A 6,998-nucleotide genomic window follows, 5' to 3' on the forward strand; every position below is an offset into this window, starting at 1 on the left:
GTAAAAATCACTGTGGGAAAGTAGGAGATATTTCAATCATGCCCTGATATTAGGTGTGGTATTACCTCTCATGAATAAGCAGGTGGAACCCAGCTAGACAGTTATTGAAACATGTTTGACATTTGAACAGATCACCCTAATCTACCTTTACAGTCAGTGGAGAGCTGAGGCTCCAATCTGTTGTGTAAGCACAAACACCTAGCAATATCTGAAATATTTTAAGGTACCTGAGGCAGGAAGGACATCAGATCTCTTGGAGACCCAAGCTCCTCTGGACTATCAATTGAGCTCCAAGAGCAATATGCTAGGGTATATCAAATGGTACTGGATGTTTTTGTTTAGGTACCTTAACTGAGTGTATAGTCAACAGAAACAATAGATTTTACTGTGTAATTCAAGGCTTCCTAAGGTAGGTACCTACACTAAATCAGAAGAACCATACCCTAAACTCCTGCCAACCTGTTGACTCAATGTCCTCCAGCTACAGCAGAATCTCATATAACTGGGTTTTCTGTGGGCACCTATGCTGCAGATATCTGAATTTAGTGTGGATGAATCCTGCTTAAATTGAATTCCAGCAGTTTGAATTCATCCTTCTAAACGACAGGCAAATGGAAAGTTCAGTTCTAACACCATCATCCTGGCTCTGACTTGCTTATCTTTGACTGCTTTGTTTTTTTGTATTGCTTGTTATCCTTGGTGGGTGTCCTATGATTGATATGGAAAACTGCAACAGCAGCTGTGATTAACTTGTCCAATCCCAGAGGTTTGGCTCAACACTATTGGTTTTTCTGCCAGCCCCAAGCAAATATTATAAAAGACGTGCTGGAAATGATGCTGTATCCCATAAAATACTGAGCTGCTCTTTCATACAAAGCACATCTGAAATGAAAATATTGGTCTTCTTAGATAGACAGTATATTTCTTTCCTCTACCTTGCCACAAGCAGGCTCAGAGAGATAATGACCCTGGCCTTAGAAGGCCACATTATTCACCTTGAAAAGTAACAAGTAATACTGTTTCAGTGTGCTAACTGTACTGCTTTTGAAGCCTAAATTACCTAGCAAACACAGATGGATGAGCAAATGGTCTTCAGTGTGAATTGATTCTCCTTCCTGGAGCTTTGCATATTGGTGTCTGTCTGTGTCTGCATCTTCCTCCTTCCTACCGATCACTGTAAAAAACCTTTTTCCTCATAATAACACAGTTCACCAATGAACTGAAAGATGGATACCTACTTTAAGATGACTGCAATGCTAAAGGGAAAAGCCTTCTGATTATTTTGTGGAAAAAAAAGGTATATAAAACATACACACTCGCTTGCATCATTTGAATGCATGTATCAAGATATTTTGTGGTGTTCCCAAAAGCTTGCAGAACCCAGAGCAAGCACTAACAGAGCTACATCAATACAAGTTGAAAAGTATGTCTGGAAGAGGATGCAAACACCAGGAGCTCCAGAACCATCACAGAAGAGTATCAGTTGAAAGGGACTTCTGGAGGCCTCTAAAACAACCTCCTGCTCAAAGCTGGGCTCTCTTGTAATCTGTGTCAGATTGCTTGTCCAATGAGGTTTCAAAATCTTCAAGGCTATCCTAGCACTGACCAAGCTTTGGTTTTACTTAATCTATCCCTGTCTCAGGTGACGTTACTGTATTCCTTCCTGGTATCATGTCCCCACTTATACCTCCCACCTGCTTCCTTTCTGTGTTTGTGTTCTGTAGAGTTCCCTGCTTTGCTTTCTGCTATGCCAATTTGTCTTCTCCCATGGCTATACTGCTTTTGTGCTTTGAGGAAGTTATCCTAGGAGATGCACTGGCTTGCCACGAACTCCCTTTTCCTTCAGCGCAGCCTCCCACAGCATGCTGTTTCTCAGATCCCTGATGAATGCTTTCCTGAATTCCAGGATTTTAGTTTACTGTCTGTCTCCCTCACCTTCTTTGGGATTTTAAATCCCACTGTCACATGGTCACTGCAGCCAAACCTGGCATCAGTTTTTGCCAGCATGGTCTTAATTATTTATGAGCAGCATGTCCATCAGATCAATTCATGAGACCCAGAGCTTGTCACTGTGAATCTTCTTCCAATTTGTACTCTTCTTTATTGAGAAATTTGTAGTAGATGCTTACACTGACATCTCCTTGACCTCGCATTTGGTCTTCACCTGTAAGTTCTTAGTAAGTCAGTCTATGCACTCTGTGCACTCACTCAGTTCCTTTTAGCACAGCGAAACCTAATTCTCTCTCTCTCTCTCTTTTTTTTTTTTCCCATGTGTTTTCTGCTAGTCCTTCCTAAAGAGCATGCATTCATTTTTTGCAGCACCCTACCTGTGTGAGCTATACTGCTTTGTCACTGATTCATTGATGCTGTAGCTTAGCAAATGCACATGGACATCCAGTGTCTCCTGGGTGGCATACACCAGTGTACAGGCAATGCAGATAGGCCTTCCATCTTTTTGCTCTGTCCTATGCACTCTCCCCATCCCAGTTTCCTGCTTACTCGTGAGTAAGTGCCTCTTGGCAGGCATTCATGCATAGTCCTGCCTCTTTAAAAGGTATACTGTGCTGTTAAACTTCCTCTTCCTTACTGCTTTGACTTGAGTTAAAAGGCAGACTGATGCCAAAAAGGAACTCCCAGACTGAAGTACCTGGAGTGTGTTATCTACGTCCTTCATTGATTAAATCAAAGAAGACTAGACAAAAACAGCTTTGGCTTTGATTCTGTATTACGTTTCTACTTCCAGTGTGGTGATAAATATATTTTCTCATTTGTTTTCTCTTCCAAAGAAGTATCTTTTTTTGCAGGCCATAAACAAGCACCAAGGTAAGTGCCTGCAGTTCCTCAGAAGAAGACCTTGCAGTCCTTATTTTCACCCTCGCACAATTTTATATTGCCTTCAGACACTGTCACCTGAAAAATAAAGCGTGGAAGTGTTCTCACAAATTTGGGAACCAATTGTGGTCCTGCAGTGGGAGGCATTAACAGCTCTCTATGTCTGGAGAGGAGGATGTCAGAGCAGCTAAGAAATGCAGCCAAGGACATCCAACACTGTGGCAACTGCAGTTTGTTCAGTTTCCACCTCAATGCCTAAGGAGTCATGAGAGCTTTAGATATTTTACTAGATGACTTCAAATCTGTATCTGCACCATCCTGAAAGACTCATCTTCAAAACAATCATCAGTCCTGTGAGCTCTGCCTTGCATCCCTGCTTCCAATATGCATTAATGTCCAGCATGCAGTGTTAGGTTTAAAACAACCAAGTCAACTATTCACTTTTCTTAAGTGAAAATATGTTAAAGAAGTATCTTCCACAATAATTCTTCTGGCAGCTGGCCAGGAAGCTCTGCAACTGCAAGGCAAGGTCTGCATACTGTGAAAACAGAACTGTTCATACCAGCGCTGTCAATCCTCCTGAAATACTCATAATTCCTAGCAATTATGCCTAGCTTCTCGCCCAGTTGACTCATGGCAATTATCTCCTGTAGCATTTGTTAAATGCCCAGCCTACTCACAGGATGGGTTTACTGTTGTATCTCAATGGTCTTTTCATCACATTTATTGCAATTGTCTCCTTTGGATTTTCTCTAAAAATAATGAGGGCAAAATTGAAAATACAGTGAGAGACTTGGCTATCAGAACATCCCTCTTATCTAAGTGCTCTGGGATCAGTTATATGACTACAAAATCTGACATGCATTGAAAATCTCAGTGCATTTATTTATAACTGTGCATACCCAAACAAATCCCCTGGCTCCAATCATGTTCAGATAAACAGCCTGAGGCTGCATTATTTTATTTTTAAAGGCACGGCTTGTTGTTCAGACACAGCCAGCAAAACAAGCCTTTGCTGCTTAATTTTCCTCCTTAGACTTCTGGGAGCATTTTAGTAGGGGCCGTGTTTGATTACATTGACTATTAGTTTGGATTTACAGGGGCAGAAGGAGAGGAGAGGGCTGGAAAATAGTGTAGGTGAGCATCAAAAAGAGCTGGGTGAAAAATCTTTGTTCTCTTGCCTTCTGTAGAAAAACAGGAGAGGCATCTACGCTTGATTAGTTGTCTTAGTGTAAATAATGGTGACTTTTGCTCCTTATATGAAAAGCAAGACACCTTTGGCTTGCTTGAGCCTGAAATGAAGTCAGCTAAGTTAATGAAAGGACATTTCTGATTGCAAAGGGCTCTGGGTGAAGAGGTTGTGTGTCTCTGCTTGTATTTATGTCCCTTGAAAGAGTGATCTTTCACTCTGCAAATGCAAATCATTTGACACTGTCCCACGTGATATCCTGTCTCTAAATTGGAGTGACATGGATTTGATGGATGGGACACTTGGTGGGTAAGGAAGGTGGCTGGATAGTCACACTCAAAGAGTTTCAGTCAAAACCTCAATGTCTAAGTGGAGATAAGTTATGAGTGGTATTCCTCATAGGTCAGTATTGGGACTGGCACTGTTTAACATCTTTGCTAGTGACATGGACAGTGGGATTAAATGCACCCTCAGAGAGTTGGATGACACCAAGCTGCATAGTCGACGCACTGGAGGGAAGGGATGCCATCCAGGCTTGAGAGGTGGGCTTGTGTGAACCTCAAGGAGCTCAACAGAGCCAAGTCCTGCATCTGGGCCAGGGCAATCCCAAGCACAAATTCAGGCTAGGCAGAGAATGGACTGAGAGCAGCCCTGAGGAGAAGGACCTGGGGATGTTGGTTGACAAGAAGCTCAACATGAGCTGCAAATGTGTGCTTGCAGTCCAGAAAGCCAACTGTATCCTGCATCAAAAGCAGCGTGGCCAGCAGATCAAGGGGGGTGATTGTCCCCCTCTACTCTGCTCTTGTGAGACCCCACCTGGTGTAATGTCTTCAGCTTTGGGGCCCCCAGTATAAGAAGGACATGGGCCTGTTGGATTGGGTCCAGAGGAGGGCCACAGGGATGATCAGAGGGTTGGAGTACCTCTGCTATGAAGACAGGCTGAGGGAGTTGGGGTTGGAGAAGAGAAGGCTCCAGGAAGACCTTACAGTGGCCTTCCAGTACCTAAACGGGGCCTACAGGAAGGCTGAGAAGGAGGGACTTTTCGTCCAGGATTATAGAGACAGGACAAGGAGAAATGGTTTTAAACTAAAAGAGGGTAGATTTAGATCAGACATAAGGAAGAATTTTTTTGCTGTGAGGGTTGTGAGGCACTGGAACAGGTTCCCATCAGATCTGGAGGATGCCCCATCCCTGGAAGTGTTTAAGGCCAGGCTGGATGGGGCTTTGAGCAAACTGGTTTGGTGGGAGGTGTCCCTGCCCATGGCAGAGGGTTGGAACTAGATGATCTTTAAGGTCCCTTCTAATCTAAACCATTCTCTGACTTATTCCATGATTCTATGATCTGTGAGGAAGTTACCCTTGAGTAGTGTGGTTCATTTTCTGCCACATCCTGCTAACAGCACTGCTGCTCAGGCGTAATGTCGACTGTAGACTGATACTCAAGTGAGATGCTCCATCAGTGCCTGTGTTTTCAGGCTTGCTTTCTACAAGAGGAAAGGCTCTCTTAAGGACCACTCAAGTCCACATGCAAAAGGTAGAAAGAAGAAACAAAGCCACTAGAGCCATGAAGTCACGAAAGCTCACAAAGAGCCAAATGTTAGCTGTGGTGCCACATAGACATGAGACTGAATCCAGCTTCTGCTGCCTACTATTCTCCAAAAGGATGCTAGCTCACACCTGGCTAGTACCAAGAGGAGATTAGGAAACATGCCTTTTCTCCAGAATTACAAAGTTTGATTTCTTAAAAAAATAAAAAATAAAGAAGTGTATTTTTCCACAAGTTAAAAAATGCTGTTTAGTATCACTTATATTTCATTAGTGTCAAAGTAATATTTTACTGTATATTTTATTCAATACCTTCTGCACAGAATAGAGGGCTCAATACAATGTTATTGTTAAGATATTCATTTGAAGGGAAATTAAAAGTAGTATTTTCACTCTATTGAAAAGAAAACATTTAGACATTGTCAAAACTAAAAGATGAAGTGATGATGGTTCATTTTATCATTTTCATATTAGAAATGCCACTGAAACAGTACACATTACTTTGAAATGTTTAGATTAAATTGCACTGTCTCCTGAAAATTTGTCTTGTCGATTTTATTTGTAGTTGATTTTGCTACTCCTTTTCATCTTCATCTTTCAAGTGTGTAAGATGCCCAGCCATCCTTTTTAAATAAAGCTATCCAGCTCTGGGGTATGGATTTTACTGGGGAAGAAGAACAGTTTTTACTGTTGTTAGTCATATACTAACATTACTTCACTCGCATGATGTGTGGAGTTTTGCACAGTGCTTATTTCCATCAAATTCTAACCCAGGAGAGCTATGCGGATTCAGATTCCTGATTATGTTGTCCAGACATAGATCAGGACCTCAGTCTCAAAGTAATCTATAAATAACATTGTCTATACCCACTTCAGCAATTTATGGACTATAGGTCAATTCAAATAAAGTTAACAGAGAGACATTGAATCCTTACATGCTTCCTGAAAAGAGATGGCCTAATGGAAGAGAGAGATCTGTTAACACCCCTGCTTAGAGAGAAATTGCTCCATAAACATGTCTTAGCAGACATCAAGGGTCCCTTCAGAATCCCCATGAGTCCAGAAGAAACCTTTGGCTCTTTGTTGGTTTATGAACTTTTTTACCAAAAAGAATCAGTCAAAACAGTTCCCTAGCTTCTCCCATTTATACAAGAGACAGACTGGATAATCCTGATACTTAGGAATGTATTTCCTCTTCTGTAGTTGCATAACTGTATAATTATAATTGAACTATAAAGTTAATTAAAATGCTTGCCTAAAATTGCCCTCAAAGTTCTGGTATTGTGAACAACATTCACAAGTTCAAAAAGGAAGGCTAAGCAAACTTCCAGGTTGTCAGATACTCTCCAGGACATTTCCATTTCCAGACTCACCACGATGCAAGTTCATCTAATGAAATCTTGCCATGAGCACTAGTGCTCCTGGTACACAG

The sequence above is a fragment of the Cygnus atratus genome, chromosome 2 (assembly GCF_013377495.2).
Source record: "Cygnus atratus isolate AKBS03 ecotype Queensland, Australia chromosome 2, CAtr_DNAZoo_HiC_assembly, whole genome shotgun sequence".
Taxonomy (NCBI): Eukaryota; Metazoa; Chordata; class Aves; order Anseriformes; family Anatidae; genus Cygnus; species Cygnus atratus.